Source organism: Ambystoma mexicanum, chromosome 6q (assembly GCF_040938575.1).
Source record: "Ambystoma mexicanum isolate Mex_15411 chromosome 6q, UKY_AmexF1_1, whole genome shotgun sequence".
NCBI lineage: Eukaryota > Metazoa > Chordata > Amphibia > Caudata > Ambystomatidae > Ambystoma > Ambystoma mexicanum.
This window is the reverse complement of record NC_090937.1, coordinates 734,712,439-734,733,232: the sequence shown is the minus strand read 5'-3', so window position 1 is coordinate 734,733,232 and position 20,794 is coordinate 734,712,439.

The following is a 20,794-nucleotide window of genomic DNA, read 5'->3' as shown; positions in this document are numbered from 1 at the left end:
AACTCTTAAGTACCTCCCCAAGAGGAGGATTGCTTTTAGACCGTAAGGCCTGATATACTTTACTATCAGCACACTCCAACATAAACTGATCACAGCAAACTAACAGTGGTGCTAAACCCTGCAAAGCAGTAATATTTTGCACTACAGACTCTGTGGTTTTCTTTTACCAAAATTATATCTTTCTAGTATGACGCTTATGGATTTCTCATAATGTTTGTCCAACATCAACATACATTTATCGTATTCTGACATGCCATTGGACTCATCAGAGGATAATTAAGGAAGATTCTCAAATTGCTCTTACGCCAAATTTCACATGCAATTTAACAATAAACATTTCTTTCTCGCACCAGCAAACTTCAGTCTATGTACAGCCAACACATAATCTTCCAACTCTTCCAAGGAATAGTGGGATCACATTGGTTCTCTAAGAAATAATTGTGTGGCAGTACCCCTTGCATGTTTGTAAATTACCTGTGGTATGCTTATAAAACATTGGACACCTAAAAGTACTTCTAAAAGAGTAGTTGTGCACCGCTCAGTATGTAGTCTCAAGTGTGGAAAGGAAATCTGATTTACATATATATCAGGTAGTTCTGGCTGATAATCAACAGGATGGGGACAAGTATATAGCATCTGACAGCAGGTATGATTTTATACTACCAAAGGACGTGTAATGGCCGATTTTCTGATGACCGCCCTGCACCCCTACTTTTGATAATGTCAGGATGCATGCAAAATTGATTATATGTTGGTTAACCTGGAGGCTTGGGGATTTATCAGGGCATTTGAAGTCATCAAGAGTGTAGAAAGTGATCACCACTGAACCCATAGACTTAGGACTCTTTAAGACGAGGAAGCAATACTTGGAGATAGATGGGGATGCAGTTTCTACTCATACATCAATAATCAAACTGACTCAGGAAGTTGGCAAAACAAGGTACTGTTTTATTTGCAATTATCTAAAACAGGGAGTTACAACAGACATCAACGTACGTTTGCTCGATTTATCGCAATGTATTTTCTAAAAAACACTACTTTGTGGAAAGTGTTTACTCGACGGAGGGATTCCAAGAGAAACTAGGAGAAGGGAACCCTGCTTTCTGATGTGATGAGAAAATCAGCAAATCATGAACTGTGTTAGAATAGCCAAGGGAAAGCTAACGAGAGTGAATCTCGAATTGTGAGAAAGCAAAGTGAACTCTGTATTTGGCAAATGGGAACCCGGCTGAGGGATGCCTAGGAATTGGGGTGAAGCATAATATACCTGTGAACATTGTGTCGACAAGAGTGAACCCGTCTGAGGGTTGTCCACAATGAATGGTTGTTTAAAAAGACATTAAGACATGAAGGAAATGCCGTAGTGAACCCGACGGAGAGAGGTCCGCGTTGTACGAAGGATCAAAGCCCGGCAGAGGAGGATCCTAAGGCGAAAAGTAATTACCCTGTGAAGATGTATTAAAATAACTTTTGTTTTGTTGGTTGTGACACATCAGGTCCTCTGAGGCAAGAGACTTTGTATGAAAGTGACTTGGCCACAGAAGGCCCTGATATTTTGGAAACAAACTGTAACTTTGTGCTGGCAAGGCTCAGGAGTGTGCTGTGCTTAAGAGTCGTGCCTTGTCCCGTGCTAAAAACTTGGGGAAGGGAGACCATAGCTATACCATCCTGATTTATCATTTTGAAAACACTTATTTCTTTTCTTGTGGACATTATCCCCCACTATTTTGTCGCATAGCGGTAAGGATTGGCAATAGTTTTCTTTTTAGTGTAGGCCATTTTTATTTGACTAGACTCCACTTGGACTGTATTATTATTATTTGATGGTCGTAGCTTGCTCCCATCTTTGATTTAGGTTAAGATAAGGCATTTATGTAACCCATTAAACAGTTTAATAAACACCCTTGAACTGTGATCACTTGTGTCTGTCTTTACTGTTGCCACCATGAGTTCCTTACAATTCCCTCACCTGATGTTGAAGGTATTTCATCCACGTTTTATTTTTCTGTTGTCTTAATTCATTTAGTAATTTTCACAGTATCAACAACCGTTGGTCTTGGTAACTGCTGAGGGGCGGAAGATTCCAGTATAGTTCAATTGCCTCTATTCATTTCCACTAATCTTTCCTGTTTCTTTGGAGGGATTCTTATTTGATTATTTTGATTAGTATTGCACTGCACATTATAGTAACTTTTTGCCATTCATGTAATTACCCTACAGGGGTCACACAGTCTGTAATGATTGGCTTCCGGCGCAAAGCTAATACAGCTTTAAATTGCTCTGAACTAGATCTCCAATAGCCTTTCACTGAGGTGATCTTTAATTAATTAGATAAAGAACATTTCAAACACAAAACCCTTACCACCAAACATTTTAACAATTGTATTGGTTTTGTTGAAAGCATAATCCACTTGTAAAGGAGCAGCAGGGGCACTCTAGCATTCACCTCGATTACCAGCAAAGGATACTTGAGCTCCAAAAAAATCCCTGCCGTGAGAATGGAAGACCACCATAGGGAACATTTTACTGTCTTTATTATCCAACAAGAATGACAGGGATCACACTAGAACAACATATTGTTTTCAGAGCTCTCGTCCTCCAGGTGTGTGCCACCTCGTGTTAACCAAGGGTGACGTCACAGAAACAGGTTATGTCACCCAATACCTACCAGGGATGTGGATTGGTCAGTTTAGAGAAAATACAAATGTGGAATATAGGGTTTAGTTCAATTATTGGATCGCCACATCTGGTGGCGTCCCTTAGGACCACCTCTACCTACAACAAATACAAAGTTGCAGGAATGTAAAGAAGCTATTGGCCACTGCATCATAATATGTCTTAACATGAAAGGTAATTACGGATTGGACAGATCGTGTCTTCCCAGCCTTGGGACCTTGGACAGCTGCCAGACTGAGTGTACCTTTTCAAGGCGATGGGACCGAGCACAAAGGTACTGTGTGTTCCATCGTGTTACCATCTCTGATTACTTAAGTCTGAGCGAGTACATGCAGTTGGATCATCTTCCCTCCATCAACCTTGAGTGAATAGGCACTGTCCTACTCTTCCAGGGCACGTTTGTAGAGAACACAAAATGAAGCTCTTGCTTGTAATTATGAGGATTTTAGACTGAATTCCTTGCAGGTGACTTATTGTCGTGGTAACTTAAAAACTCTGACTGTGCTCGTCCTTGGCTAGGGTGTGCAGTGTCTCTGTGCAAAAAGCTCTGTCTGACTGCCTTTAGCTGAATCAGGCTGTCAGCCCCTCCATGTATTCGAAAGTCTGTCTCCCTTTCCTCATTTATTTCAGTGTACCTATAGCCTCCATTCTTGTTCTTATGGTTTGCCATGTTAGTTGCAATTAAGCATGTGCAAGCTGGATATATGTATTCATGGCATCTTGCAGTTTCTGCTTTGGCAAAGGATACATATATTACACGGGCCGCGGTAGCGGGCGTGTTGTTGTGGCTAAGTTGCTAAACTCATAGGAAGACAGCTTTTTCGGCGGCTTATAACTTCGCTCCCCCTGGAAGAATCATCACCAAACTTTGCAAAAGAAAGTACGTGGCCGGCTCTGAATGTTTTCACCAAGTTTGGCGAAGTTTTGTGCAGGGGGGGCAAAGTTATAGGGGGGGTCCCAATTTCTTTTTTTTCTCCATAGACTGAATGGGGGAAAACTTTGTGCACAGCTACAGGCCGAACAGCTAGTCGGATTTGCACCAAATTTTCAGAAGGAGCAGGGGCTTGGGTCAGAAAGAATGCTTTTGTGTGTTTGGTGGGAATCCGACCAGCAGTTTTGCTGCAAAGGACTGAAATGTACGTCCCAAAAAATGTGTGATATCTCGGTCTGCTCCGTGGACCCATTACCCAGTTCACTGCACGGATCAAAATGTCATTGGCCCGTGGTACGCCGTGATGTCGGCGAACAATGGACGCAGCCGGTGGTTGGCTAGATGGAAGCGTGCTGTGCATCAAGGTTTTCGGGAACCGCCGCCATGGTGTATCAGAGGATAGTGCAGCGCCGAAAGGGACTGGAAAATATGCCGTACGCCATGTGTCGGTGGTCAGAAGGGATGGAAAGGTTGGGGGGAGTGAGAAGTGGTTTATGTGACATGTGTAATGAGGTGGAATGAAGGCAGCTGTCGTAACGGGCTGATAGCTTGTGCAGCAACCTGTTTGCAGCTACCTATTTCCGTGATGAGTTACCAAACCAACAGACCTAGGCAGTAGGCTAGATAGTACTGCATTTTACAGTGGCAGGTGATTCATTTGACTCTATGGCAGATAGCAGGACAAAGCATTGAACACATTAGGTAGTCTGTCTGTACAGTGGCCTGGTAAGTGATTACATTGAGTGGGCTCACACCAATCCACTGACCTGACAGATACGTGACCCCTTTAGGTGAACCACCAGTGAAGGCAAGTGGCAGAGCGTACCACCATCACACAGCATCTGCCTATCAGACTGAGGGGGGTATCAGTCTCCATGTCATTCAGTGCTGAAGTTGCACTGCAGCAATATATATGTATTGGCCAGGCTGCTGCTACAGAGCAGTGCCAAAGGTTGCCTACCAGCTCTGTGTGATTACCTTCTGCAAAAGTAGGTAATTTAATTTGGTGTTAACCTACCATGCAGAAAGGTACATGTGTAACATTTGACCATCATTTCATGTTGTGCTGTTTGATGGGTTGTACATTTTAGAATGCTTCAATGGTGCCAACACTGTATATTTTGTATTTACCTGTGATGTCATTGTTATGCAAATTTCTTTTTATAACATGAAAACTCCTACATCTTTTTGGTCACGGAATGTGGGTAACTATGGCAGTGGTGGCAGGTGATTTTGTGAAGGGGAGTGAATTGAACATGACATAGGTTGGGTTGGAGCGCGGGTGGCTGTGCTATGTGGGTGGATTGTGGTAGTAGGGCACATGGTGGCATGCATGCTTGTATTACGTGGAGGTGTGGGTATTGAAGGACTAGACTTTTGGGTGCATGGCCGAAGACCGTAGGCCGTAGGCCATGCACTCAAGAGTCTAGGGCTTCAGCACACCCACTGAAGCAATGCATGTTTGACTATGCATCAGGTATAGGGTGGTGCTTGCATAGTCTGGTGCGTGCACATTGATTGGAGTAGGGCCAATGTTGTGAACGTTATGTGGTTAGGTCGGGAGTGACACAAACATTTGTGATGTCATCTTTGATGTAATGGGTATTAGTGTTAGCAGTGCATGGTGGTGGCGCAATTTATGGTTGCTTAGCCTACCATAACTGGCGAATTTCAGGGGGTTTTCGGTTTTACTTACAATCATAATGTCCCTTTAACAATGTTTTTTCACTGCATTTGATAGGTTTTTAGTAGCGCAACTTAACCATAACGTCCCTTTAACAATGTTTTTTGTTAGTGTATATATATAGTCAGTGAAAAAACTTTGTTAAAGGGACATTATGGTTACAAGTAAAATCGAAAAAGGTAAGTAGCCATAACTCGTGCCACCACTGTGCACTGCTTAGACTAACACCCAGGACATCAAAGATGACATCACTTAATTCGGAAGAAGCCATTACACAATAGTAAGTACTCTTGATTTCTTTCTGTATTATTACCATTTGTTATGTTTAGCGAACCTATAAAAAATAGCGCTATTGTTTTCTTTTAACAGTAATGGCGAGTACACTGGACTGGTTGGAGGAATATTTCCCAAAGACGAAATGACTGCAGAGAGCAGCTCTAATGGCATACAATGCCTTTTCTTTTTAAAGAAAAAGTGATTTAATGTGTTCAAATATCACTATAACATTTATAACATTTTTTTGTTTGTTTTAACAGTACATAGTGGGGATGAGGAAACCAAGGCCCAATTACATTTCAGTTAACATGAAGATGTGCACAGACAGCTCCTAACTCCAAATGTACAGAATGAACTAATGAAGTTATCCGCAAAAATGGATGAACTAAATAATAATTTCATGCAGATGATGACATTTGTGAAAAATCATTTGAAGGACAATGGGCCTCATTACAAGTTTGCCGGTCCGTGAACTACGGCACTGGTAAGCTTGCTGGTGCTGTAGTTCCTGGACCGGCAAACTACGAGTTCTGCATGCGGGTGCCAATACGCCCGCCAGGTCTGACCTGGCGGCCTTACAGGAACACGCGAACAGAGCATGTCAGTAGCACCGGCACCATTATGAATGGTGCTGGTACATCCGACCTCCCCATTCCCATTGAGCCCAATAGGGCTCAATGGGAATGGGGAGCATTCCATTCCGACCCCCGCGAATGGGCAATTATCGGGTCTGACAGGGCCATAATGACCGGTAATTGCCCATTCGCGGGCACTGGAAAGAACTGCAAGTTTGGCAGCAGCCTGTTGTTTTTATCGGCAAGGCTACCGCCAAACTTGTAATGAGGCACACTGCTCAATACCACTGCCCAACTTGCACCTGTACCTGTTCACCTTGTCACAACCAATCCTCACCATCAAATTCCCTGAAGGAAAGATGCTTTGTTGAAATCTCAATCCCTTCCTCCCCTCATGAACATTGTATACCAGATGCCAACTCTCCCATTTACGTTTCCCATTCCAATATCCCACCTTTCCCATAATTGAATGTATGTTTTTTTCAATAAATATGTGTGTGTATAGTCTTGCTTCCAGTTTCTTTTTTAAAAGCCCAATTATGAGTCTGCAGACTGCACAACTGCCCGGGATGTCTGTAACCAAAATGGATGTGCCCCCGGACACCGTGCCTGTCTGGACATATCTGCTCTCATGTGGTGCACCTTTAATTAGTTAGGGGACTCTGCCCCTGTCCTGCGGATACTGGCACACATGCGCACCTCATCCCACTATGCCCCCGGACACCTCGCCTGTCCGGACCTGTCTGCTCACATTTGTCACACTTTTCGTTAGTTTGGGGGCTCGGCCCCTGTCCTGCGGACACTGGCAGGCATGCACACCTCACTTCATCCCACTGTGCCCAGGGACACTGCGCCTGTCCGGAGATGTCCGTTCGCAGGTGTCACAATTTTAATTAGTTTGGGGACTCCGCCCATGTCCTGCAGACACTGGCATGCATGCGCACATCGTCTCCCACCCAAAAGGTGTCTGTAGGACAGCCTTCGTGTCCACTGACATCTGGGGATGTCATCATGTGACCGCACCAACGAGGCGTGACAGAAGTGTTCGCGGACAGTGTCTGTACCCCCAGACAGTTTAAAACTGCATTTTTGGCCAATCTACGGAGTTTCAAGCTGAAACTGTACCTGTGTACACCTCCTAGACCCTGTCTTTGTTGATCTGGCAACTTTTTATAACTTTTTAAGCCCCATTTGTGGCTCGAATAGTCTGCGGATAGTCGCGCGGTCTGCAGACAGCCCCTCAGAAGGGACCCACCCATTACTGTTCCTCATTCTCAATCTGGCTGTCCAAGAGCGAGCATCTGTTGGTTCTTCTGTGCTTATTGGAGACCAGAATGGCATCTGCTATGGCCACTGCAGCTCCCCCACTACCACCACCACCACCACCGTCTGGAGGGCCTGGAGAGGGGAACAGGCGTGGTGATACAGAGGAGATCAAGAGGAAGATGAAGATGATGTACTAGAAGTCCCTCTCTCCAGCTCCCGTCTTGAGTCCTGGGTGTGGCAGCTTTTTACCACTTTTGGGGAGGTACCAAATGCTCGGACAGACAAGGTTCGATGCACTTAATGCAAGGTTGTACTCAGTTATGGAAAACTGGGTCTGTACTCCTACGGGGGGGACCACCTCCATGCGGCACCACCTCAAGTCGAATCACAATGGAGCAGTGTGAAAGGTGGTAACTTTCAAAGGAATGAGTAGGCTGATGCCCACTACCTCATCCTCATAATCTGCTCCTGTTACCACAAGGGACACCCCTGTGGAGCAGAGGATCCAAGCGGAAGCCTTGCAGACCATACATAACACTGTCAACCTCTGCCTTTTGAGGGTCACGGTACTGTGTATGTACTGCGACACACCACTCTGTAGGGGGAGGACTTTCAGAGTGCTTTCGAGGCTACAGTCAAAGAGCACGAGAAACAATGTCCCCTACCTAATTAAGGCCCACCCAACATCTTTTTCTCTCCACCTGCCCCTTCGTCCCTATGGTTGGTGCCCCTTCCTTCGATTCCCTTCCTGGCCTCTCCTGCAAAAAAAAGCCCAAAGAAAACATAAAACACAAAAAACACAAAAGAATGGTTCCTTTAGGAGCCACCTTTGACAGTTGAAAACTAGAACTATCAAATAAAGTTACAGGCCCCCAAGCAGCCTGCGGAGTGCGCAGACACTGAGGTAGTCTGCGGACAGCAGAGAAATGTGTGTGGTGGTGCCATCAAAAACATTTAACTCTTTTGCGTGGGGTTGTGGTGGCTCTGAAAATAACCTTTTTTTGGTATTTTTTGTTTTTCTAATTGTTTATCAATTTTGAAGGTCAACTAAAGAACATTCTACTAAACTAAACAATTTATTTAAACTTGCAAAAAAGTAGGCATTTTGTTTTACCGAAAAATGCTTTGTATATTTACAAAAACAGCTTCAAAACATTCTGAATGTTTTGCAAACAAATCTGACTACCCGCATCAGTAAGATGTACTCCATTTCTGCTGAAAATGTTGCCAATGTCAAACTTTATATTTTCATTATGGAAAGATGCTATGCCAACATCTCCCAAAAATGCAACACAACCTTGTTGACATTGCGCCTTGCTTTCTCCATTTTTGGACCAAATGAACTTGAGCGCATCCACATCTGTCTCTGGACAATGCAAGAAAAAATCAGTCTTGAATTGGGGAACATTTCTTCATGGGATGTCCTTCATCGCAAACTTTCCAGTCACATACCCTAAAGTGTTCCCTCTACAATGAACAATGATAATGTCCGGATGTTTCCGTGTGACCATATTTACACAAAATGGAAGTAAATCCACCCACTTCATGCCAAGCCTCCATACCATTCTAAATTAACATCTTCAAATGCAAGATTTTCAGCCACTCCACAGTGCTCAGCATACACCTTCAGACAATGGATTCACGAGTCCCCAAAAATCCATACACTCTGCTTCCTGAAAGACATAGCCATAGACATAGTCATCTGCAGTCCTCTCAACAAACATACCTTCTGCCACACTCTCCCCTTGCATACCACACCCAGGAAACCTGAAAGGCTAATCCCCTGGGCTGCACAGTCCCATTTTCAATGCCTGTCATCCTCAAAAGACCCGGATGGGGCATGTGCTGTCCACGGACTACCGTGGTGTTGGCTCCTACATTTTTTGTCTGCATTCTAGGACTTGGAGTGCACCTTTTGTAATGCAAAAGTGCATTCACAACTACTAAAATACAATACAAACAAAAAGAACCATCATTAAATAAGCAACTACACATTGTAATGCATCAGATTGGCAAGTATGCATCTACTGACAGCAAAGTAAAATTTCACACAAGTGCCACTTAAAAGTGTTCTACAAATATTTTCGATCTCCACTTCTTTTTAAATGCTTAGCATTTTCCATTTTGTGTTGTATACAAATGTCACACTTTCTTGCTGCAGCCTGTTAAGCATAATTATCATGGGACCAACAGCCCCATTAGCAACGCAGCCAGTGCTCCCGTGTCCCCATTCCCGTTGAGTCCAATGGATTTTCCAGGCCAACAGGACTTGTAATGTCCTGGTGGCACTGGGAAGCTAGGTGCCAAAAATATATTAGGAATCTGGTGGCAACCCATCTGCAGCACTGGCAGGGTTACCTCTCAATGAGGCCCAATGTTATTAACACTTCTTTCCAACATTTCCTGCTACATTCATAAAAAATGTCTTCCTGTACTAAAATTACTTCACCATTACCATATTCACCCACTAATTTTCTTCTTTCGCAATTGCAGTGAAGAACAACCCCCAGGAAGAGAACAACCTGAAGAAAACTACTCTTCACATCCTACAAAGTAAGTGCATTACTGTAGTAGTATTCTTTTTGTTACTCGTACATTGTAGTTTAGCTGCATAGTAGGCAATAGACAGAACAAAATGCTTACTAAAAGGCAACTCCGTAGAAAACAAAGAATGAATAGAACAGATAAAAATAAAAGCATGCCAAATACTCATTTAGTAGCAGAATTGATAGAAAATATTCAAACAAAATTGCTAATACAATCAGTCAACAAAGTTAAATCAGCAACCACTAAAACAACTAGGGCCCCTCTTCAAAAAAATATAAAAAAATAAAGTGCAAAGAAGAATAAAACTGCTAATGACGCTACAACTATATCTAACAATGATAACATAGCCACAGTTAAGGATTCCGAAAAATTCATTTTACACAGTAGAGTATTTCAGAATCTTATGAAAACAGCTGAGAAGTCAAGCTCTACCCTTCAAAATTACAGCAGAAGACGAATCCTGGAAGATCTAATTAACAGCGCAATTCTGCTGACAAGAACATTGTTTATATTAACTTTGAACAGAATGAAACCACTAACAAAATTATTCAGTAAATTACAAAAAGTACTTCTAAACATGCGCAATGTCAACATAGATGCCTTTTCAAACTTCTGTGAAGGTGAATGGATTCACACAAGTAGCACAGAACCATATTTTAATGAAGAGGCTTATAAACAAGAACAGAAAAAAACAATTGTGATGCATAGTAATGGCCGAGGGTATGAATTGGTAGAAAACACCATTATTTCACAAGAAACCCTTATCGAAAACACATCCCCAACAAACTTTCAATCAACTGTTCCTTTCACCCAACCAATCCATCCAGTCTACAAATGGCCATCTATCACAATGTGTAACGTACGCCAACAATTATTCAAATCTTTACAATTCCTCCATCACTATATGAAAGTGAAAGACAAAATTAGAATAAAGACTTTACAAACCATGGACCCCTGTACAGTGCACACATACACTGAACTGCAAGGACATTCATTAGCCTGCTTTTCAGGAACTGCTTGCAAAAGCACCTTCCACTACATCAAAATGCTAGGAACACACCATTCCGCTGTACAGAATTTGATGCAGAGACTATACTATGCAAAAATTCCTGATTTACAACTGCAACATTTTAATAACATTCTCCTACATGGAACAGCCAACAAACTCCTTCAACAAATAGAACACATCTAAAGTTAATATTTTGGAAGTGAAGATAAATTAGAAAATTCAGTAACTTCAGAAAACATTACTAGAAACCTTACAAACAACAATCTTCTAACACATACATAAAAGAAATAGCAACATTTAAAAGCACATCTGCTGAAGTACCAAACCAAGTATGTGTCTGTTGTCGCAGAACTTTTTTTATAAAAAGAGCATACAAATTGTAGATACTACTTACAAAATAGAGGACAATGAGGAATCCCAATGGTTCCAATTAGCTTTAAAACTTATAACAGAAAATAAATGCAAAATAAGTGACCCCTCAATACTTTGTACATACTGCAATACAAAGCTTGATAATAACCAAATGCCATCACGTTCTGTCACTAATAACTTGGAAATATTCCCACTTCCAAAGTACTCCAACAGCTTAATTTGTATGAGAGCATTTTAATCCAAACAGTACACCCATTTCAAGCTATAATACGCCTTCAACCCAAAACAGCCAAATTGCCACATTCTGAATTATTAAAATGAATTTGTGCTAAAGTAGTATATTTGCCTTTAGATCTTAACTAAAATGTAGAAACTCTAGGATGTGTACCAATAAAAGACAAAATAATTTGATAACAACTAGTAGACTTAAACAAAGTTAAAAAAAAGCCCTACAATATCTAAAAGAAAAACAATGCATACTACAAAGATATAAACATAGAAGAGAACTTAAGAGAAACCATCCAAAATATTGAGGATTCATCACCAACTGGCCAATTTGAATGTGTAGATCCTATTACTGCAGCCAATATTTTGGATCAGTATACAATTCACCCACTACACTCCAAAGATACCACAGACGATGCATTACAAACATATAAAATGCGTCAAATCAAAGGATCTCCGATCAGCATATTGGAGAAAAGTGTAGAAGCACGTTCCTTTTTTCTACTCTTTCCATCAGGAAAAGGAGGAAGATATGATGATAGAACCCCACAAATAACAGCATCAATATATCGCTCGTCTGAAGACCCAATAGTCAGACAAAGTGTAGAATACATATTCCACCCCCTATTCAAAAATGAACTAGCAACTCTATGTTATGAAGTTTCACACACATTAAAAACAGGCTCTAAATTGTTTAACTTGACTGCAACCCAACTGCTTCAAAAGGTAAAAAATCAAAGATTAGGTTTTGCAGTCAAGTATCACAAATCTCTTGGCAAACATGCATGGTAGAAAAGAATACTGGTTCTGATGTCACACTGAACGTTGTATGCTAAGGTACCTTGGCCCATCCACATGGTTTGTTACTTTAAGTTGTGCAGAATATGCATGCGATGACCTGCACAACATCTTACGCATTGCAAACCAAAATAAAGAAGGAAAAGACATAAAAACACCAGGAAAACTCTGTTCTCTTGACCCTGTAAGTGTATAAAGATACTTTCACCACCACTTTATTGCCATGCTGCCCTTCATCTGCAATAAAAGTACCCCTTCCCTCAGAGAAGTGGAGCACTTCTTTTGGAGAAAAGAGTATCAATCCAGAAGGAGCACCACACATCCACATGCTTTTGTGGATAAAAGATGCTCCTAAATTTGGTCATGACAGTGATGGCACTGTTTTACAGTTTATTCACAAATATATATCCTGCAGCATCCCTTCGGAAACCACACATACTGAGCTACGCACACACATTTTACGCTTCCAAAAAAATAAGTTGGCAAATAGTGCCCACACAGATATAAAAACAAAGGTAAATACTACACCAAATGCTGCTTTGGTTTTCCTAAACCATTTTCAGGAAAAGGACAAGTAAACAGCTTGATGTCTTCTGGTAGACACAGGGCATCATCACGAGTTGGGCGGTAACCCCTGCGGTATTACCACCGGGGCTATTAGCGTTACCGCCAAACCCCCTGGTGCTATTAGCACCGGATCACATGTTTGGCGTAACGGTAAGTTCCCATTCCCCATTGGGCCCATTCGGGAATTCCCCATTCCCCACTGGGCCCAATGGGGAATATTCGGTGCTAATAGCGCTGGAAATCGGCAAAATCGCAGTGGATTGGCCCCCAGCTCGGACCCTTAAATGTGGCGGTAATAGCCTTAATGCCGCATTTAAGGGTTACTGCCGAACTCGTAATGAGGCAGACAGTGTGAAAGGCAAATCGCCTAAAAAACACATACAACATTTAAAGAAACAAAGCTTCAAAGCACATCAATAATTACAATGCAATCATTGCCCTCTTGTGGAATGCAAAAATAGATATTCAATATATTGCAGAAAATTCCACTGCTGTTGCAAGGTATGTCACAGCAAAGCTAAGAAAACAGAGCTAAAGGACCTCTGGGATGACATATCATCTGACAAAACACTGTCACAAAAATTGTACAGCTTTGGCATAAACATGCTCTCCCATAGAGAATGTGGATGCTACGAAGCTGCAGAACATTTAACAGGCACAGCCTTATATGGCAAATCTGAACACATAGGGCCTCATTACGACCCAGGCGGTAAGTTACCGCCTGGGCCGTGACTTTACCGCCATGGCGTAAACTACGTTTACGCCATGGTGGTTGGCGGACTTACCGCCCCATTCCGAGGTTGGCGGGGCGGTAAGTCCCCAATCCCCATTTACCCTTCCCCATTCCCATTTTTGCCCCATAGGGCATAATGGGAGTGGGGAAGGCGTTAATTACGCCACCGTAAATTACGGTGGCGTAATTAACTCCATGGTCCCTTAGCGCCATGGATTTTAACACCTGCTAAAAGCAGGTGTTAAATCCGCCATGGCGCTAAGGGACCTCGTACTCAGGCGGTAAGGGTCGGCACTGTTTACGCCGGCGTAAACCCCTTACCGCCTGAGTCGTAATGAGGCCCATAGTCTGGCTAAGCCTTGGTCCAGCTGCATCAAGGATAAGAGTGCTAAAATCATACAATAGCCAGAAATGATCCCAACAGCCAGGACATTTTAAAAAACAATTTATTAGACACATACTACCCAAACAGAAGTACTGCTTTGGAAAACATGTGCCTATACCACATAGCCCAAAACTACTCCTACAAAAATAATGTCTAACCAGATGAAAAAACTGGAAATATGTAGCCTCAGTTTGTGAAGGAAGCCTCATCAAACTTACCAAACCCAGCCTAATTAATCATATCAAATTATCATTTCAAACTTTATTTATTATCATTTCATAAAACTTTATTACATGGCCCTACTGCAACTTTTTAAACCATGGAGAAAAGAAGACGAATTATTAGGCAACCATGATTCATTGGAAGCCGCATTCAATGCAAATGAAAGCAGTATAACAAATGTCAATTTTAAGCAGTCCAAAAAAATGTTGGACAATGAACGCCAACAAGAGGAAGAAGTTCAAGCACAACTAGATGAAGACACTCCTGAGGGGAGTCAACCTTCTCTTACAGGAAGCCAAGAACCACTTGGAGAGCCATTCATCCTAAATGAAGCAGAAATAGCTATGACTGAAGTAGAAAATGCCATGTATGAATATAAAAAATCAGAATAAAACCTGTCAGTGCTGAAATCACAGCTAAATGAAGAGCAATTTAGCATTTACCTAGAAGTGACTGAAGAAATTGAACATGGTTTGAATCATGAAAGTAAAACTTGTAGCTGTCCAAATTATAAACCTCTGCTCCTCTATGTAAGTGGTAAAGCTGGTTCTCTGAAACATTCTTCATTAATATCACCAGCAAATTCCTCCAAAACTTAACAAAGAACCACCTTTCAGCTATTGTAACAGCCCCCACAGGCTTAGCTGCCTACAACATAGGAGGTGTTACTTTACACCGACTACTGCTCTTTCCAGTAGAACACCAAAACAAATTAGAATACTACAAACGATCAGCAGAAGCTGCTACTGACGTATGCAGAATTCTGAAACAAATTAAAATGTTCCTAATAGATGAGGTAAGCATATTTTGGAACCTAATGTTGGCTTTAATTCACCTCAGATTGCAAAAAGTCCTAAAAACGGACTACGAACAACTCTTTGGAGGAAAACCTGTTATTGTTTTTGGAGCTCTCCTACAGTTAACACCAGTGAAAGGTGAGCATATTTTTAAAACCTTGAGACACAAATAGTGCCGCAACACACTTGGCAGCATAGGAAATATAAATCTCTGGCAACATTTCCAATACATAGAACTAACTCAAAACATGTGTCAGTCCGGAGACCTCACCTAGGCTAACATTTAAAAAAGCATTAGAAGTGGTCTTCTTTCTAAAGATGCACAATCTTTCTTAAATAGTAGACTCATCCATGAGCCATATGGACGTAACACATCTGCTCTTGATGTCATGAAACAATTAGCACAAAAATATTTAAAATGCATATCCTTGATGCCAACGCTAGCAAGCTGTAGTCAATTCAATGAGACAATGTTAAAAAAGAAATGCAACCAATATTGCATATTAGCTCCACAGACAAACTGGAAGTGCACGGCATGAGACTCCCTATGTGTCGACAAGCAACAGCACGACTAAAGTGCTTAGAAAAATGTATCTCCAACCCAGCTGGATTGGAGAAAATGTTAATCTTGTGTTTAAACTGCAGAGTAATTCTGAAACGTAACCTTGACGTGGAGCAAGATTTAGTCAATGGAGCAATTGGTACAGTTGTTGGTTTCCAGACGTATCCCATGACAAGAAAATTCAGTTTGTCAACATCCACGTTGACAAACTTGCAGAAGTTAAAAGGATAAGAAGCTCAACAGCATGATTCCTTCTTTTCAAAGACATGTATGTATGCAGAGAACAATTCTCTCTTTCTCTTGCATATGCAGTCACTATTCACAAATCGCAAGGTATAACCCTAAATCTGTAATTGATTGACATTGGCAGCACACAAGGTATGAAAAAAAGAGTTATGTAGCACTTTCACATCTACGTACACTCGAAGGACTATTTCTAGTCCATTTTGATGGAAACAAAGTCAAGGCTGACATTCCTTGCATCCTAGAGTACAACAGACTACGTGCACTCTACACACCCCATTTAGATATGTACCCTGTTCCTCAAAAAGGTAAAGTTTAAAAAACAATGAATGCATACAGAACATATAAGAGATCTCCCAACAGTACTACCAAAGAAACAAAAAGCAACAGCTACCCCATCAAGCAGTACAACCACAAAACTATCTAGTGCAAACACAACTGAACATCCATCAGCAGTTATAAAGAGAAATATTTCTTCTAATAAAACAACTGGAGGTCCAGTGAATGACACAGAGACAGAACTCTCTGGGCCATTTAAATTTTCCAACACAACCAGTGTAAATTGCTGTGCAAATGTAGCAACCAATCTTCTGTTCCAATTGCCACTAATTGTTCAAAACATTTACTTGCACAGCTCAGACCAGTTGTGTTTGCAAATGCTTGTCCTTCATAGAAATGCCAGAAATAATCCTGACAACACTTACGTGTCTCAGGAATAAGGCAAGAATTGGACTACTGTCCAGGAATGGTAAAATTCATCATAAACACACAGGACGATCCACAAGAAGTTCTAATGTACTTACTGCAAGTACGGAAACCAAAAACATACCTATAAATGAAATCTTCCAGATTTCACACACGTGGAAACATACATGTGAATCCATTCCATTTCATCAGCTGGTGCAAAATGCAACTCATGTCATATTATGCACTCTCTGCAATTCAGACAATCGTTCCCCCTTGCACATAAACTCACATAGCCAATATCTGATAGTAATGCTTTTAAGGTACAATGTAGATGTTACCAAAAACAACTGCAAGCTCACTAGCTTCACAAATGGGCAAGCATCTCTTGGCAAGAAAACCTTCACAACAGTAGGCATAATCTACTACACTGGTGCCACAACCACTGGAGGTCACTATACAGTAAAAAAAGATGTAGTTGGTTTAAATGCAGTGACACTTCCGTTACTCTGAAACAGAGATTACCAGTTAATCTAACAAAGGCCTACTTAATATTCCTTAAGCCTAAATTTAGTCACTGACCTGTGAAACTATCAACGGTTAGTGCACTTTAAACATTCACTTAAGTACTGCACACTTCAAACAAACATACTGTGATAGTTAAACTCACATAAATGTCATCAGAAATGTACTTAGAATGTACTGATTATAGGGTCTACAAAGTTTAGTCACTGACCTGTACAACAATCAACAGTTAGAATACGCCACTGGTATCTAACTGCATCCACAGTACTGCAATGCTACTTTTCAATAGCAAAATAGGTAGAATATGCCAACAGGTATCTAACTGCTTAAAAAAATACCCTTCAAAACTATAAAGCTATCAACAGTTAGAATATGTTAACTGCTATCTAACTGCATCCATAATACTGCAATGCTGCTTTTGAATAGCAAAATAGGTAGAATATGCCAACAGGTATCTAACTGCTTCAAAAATAGCATTCAGAAACATAAAACTATCAACAGTTAGAATACCCAAATTGTATCTAAGTACATCTATAGTACTGCAGCGCTGCTTTTGAACTGCTAAACAGTTTCACTACGCCAACAGATATCTAAGTTCTTCAAAAATACCTTTGAAAAAAAGAGTAGAGCAGTACTTTTGAAAAGCAAAACAGAATATACCGACAGGTATCTAAGTACTTCCAAAATACCCTTCATTACAATTCATTTCAAATAGTCCATTACAATTCTTCCTACTGCAATACTGCTTGTCACAACACATACACTTATTTGTGCACTTTAAACATTCCCTTAAGTAGTGCACACTTCAAACAAACATACTATGAAAATTAAACTCAGAGAAATATAGTCGTTTTTTTTTTAAATCCTCTATGGATTTTTTTTCCCAATGACCCAATGATTATGCAAACAGAAACAGTAGATGTGCAGAACACACAGTAATGCTGTTATTTTAAACATAGCACTTAGAATGTATGGATTATGAGGGTCTAAAAATTACATGAATATTTGAGATTGTATGCAAAGAGACATTGTGAACTATCCTGACTAACATATTATACTGTAGGTTTTTTTCACAGAGAAAGAAGCAAACATTTCTCCTCCATTACCATGTACAATAAACTCAACCTGTACCCCCCCCCCATGGTACAGAAATCATAAGTAATATTTGCACTTCAACATATTATTATAATGGTTTTATCCAGATTCAATTTCTATACACATATTACTATAATGGTTGTGGCCAGTGGCCAGATACTTGGGCGCATGGCCATGCGCCCAGGTATCTGGCCACTGGCCACAACCCCCACAGCATAATAAGGCCATGCACCCAATAATCTGGCCACAACCACCACACCACAACTCACCCTGAACCTCCCAATTCAACTGACGCCTACAGACATTGAGACTGTCCGCCAACCCTATTTTCACCTATGAAAACATCCTCATATCATCTATATTCCACTCTCCTACCCTGACCAAGCCATCTTTTAGTCACCAAATAACCCCGAATGTGTTTCTCAAGCTGTAGTCACTGGCCACAACCACAACAGCATAATACGACAATGCACCCAAGTGTGTGGCCTCTGGCCACAACCACCACACCACAACTCGCCCTGAACCTCCCAAATCAAATGACGCCTACAGACATCAAAACGGACCACCAACACTATTTTTCACCTATCGAAACATACCCATTTTACGGTTGCCTCCACCCCACATCTTAATGGGTTGGGGCATTAGCAATCCTGTATAGGGGAATAATTATATAAAGCCACATGGATACACCTAAGCACTCACAACTCAATTGAATTAATTAGGAAAAAACTTCTATTTTGAGACTATCCTGAAAATTCAGGAGGGTTATTGCAAGTTGCAATGAATGCAGAAAAGGATTTGAAAGATCTTGAATCATGTGAAATACCTGGTTATGGGTACATAATGTCTTCTCTCTGTGGATATGTAGGCAAACGAGGGATTTACATTTTAACTTTTGCAGCCAAGCAAGAAGACTCCTAAGAATGATCACTTTTTAGACTAAACTGTGTCACTTGAGATGATCACGCCCATACTCCTGTTAGCCATGTAGTTACGTTGAATTAAATGCTTCATGTGTAGCAGCCTGCTTAATTTGTTCTGAGAACAGGTATCTATTTCCAAACTAATCTACCTTCTTTTAGACTCATTGGATATCACGGTCAATAATATGGCTTTCACCCAGGCTGTGGGGGGGCAGACATGGACGGTAACAGCTTGCCAGCCCAAGCCTAGGTATGTACTATTATTTTTTTATTTTTTTATTTTTATTTGTAATCAATTGAAAACATTTTTTTTGCAAAAACAAGTTACAACTTCAACTCCTTTACCTTTTTTAATTAGAAATTACATTTTCCCAGCTTATCCTTTTAAAACAAATTAGCTAAAAATGTTACAACAGGAATCACATAACACATCCAGCTTCCCTCTAACAGCATTCTCCACCATAAGTATGGATCAAGTATTCGGAAATGAGACAGGAAAGGACCAAAATTAGCTGCGCACGCCTCCAATAGGGCTGGGCAAAATATGATCAGGTGCTTCAGTGTTACCACCGCAGAGGAATTGTTGCAATATCGACATTTGTTCCCTTCCACTATACCACAGATCGCCCGTATTTCGTTTGTGGGTATAATATTCAAACGGGTTCTCAAAAATGGATCCCTATAGATTCTGTTAGGGAACTGTTTTAAGTAATTACATACAGAGTCCAATTTTCGTGGTTCCTTTGGAAGATGGGCGGTTGATTGATGACTAGCTGCAGCCTCCAATGGAGAGATGCAATCCTGCTCCTTGAGTTTTTTCTTAACCCAAGTAAGGTTTGTTTTCAACAAGTCCATTGAACCCCCAACCTCTTCCAATTGCGCAATTATTTTCGATATCCATTTGCTCCACATAGGGTTCTCAGATGTAGTGATTTCCTTATTACGCATTTCCATGATTTCCGGCCTAGGAAGCATAAAACCTTTTCTGTAAAGGGCCATGCTATTCCTTTCCACTGTCTGTTTCAGGGATGTAAGATCCAGATCCCGCTGCACTATTTGGATCGGTGTGGATGGATGAATAGCCATTATTTTCCCCCAAAAAAGGCCTTCCGGTTGAGGCCATACACAGGCCGGAATGTTGTGCATTCCCTCAGTTCCATAGATTAGAGCGGGCACCACCTTAGATTTGTAGAATCGTACTGCCGGCATTAATGAAAAACAACCACATTTCTGGTTCACTGCACACAGATCATGCAAAAAATCCCCAAATCCCTGTCTTCATCTTACCCAGATCTTGCATCCTACCTCACAGACATAGACCGCTGGATGACGAACAACAACCTCCTCCTCAAGCCTGGCAAAACTAAAATCCAAATCTGTGGCAAAACTGCTCTCCTTCCCCAACCCTCCCTTCGGCCGGCCTCCTTAGGACCCCCACCCTCAACATCCTCCTCAGTCAAAAACCTGGGTTGCACCCTCAGCTCTGACCTAACACTATCTCATCACATTAATGGTGTCTCCAGATCTTGCCACTCCCACTTCTGCATGCTCAAGTGGATCTTTCCTCATCTGTCCTGCCCACATAGAATCTTGGCAATCATGACCATCATCCTATCCCAATAGACTATGCAAATTCCCTCTATCTCGCCAGCCCCTGCTTTTCAACTCAGAAAGGTCCAACGGATCCAGAACTCTGCAG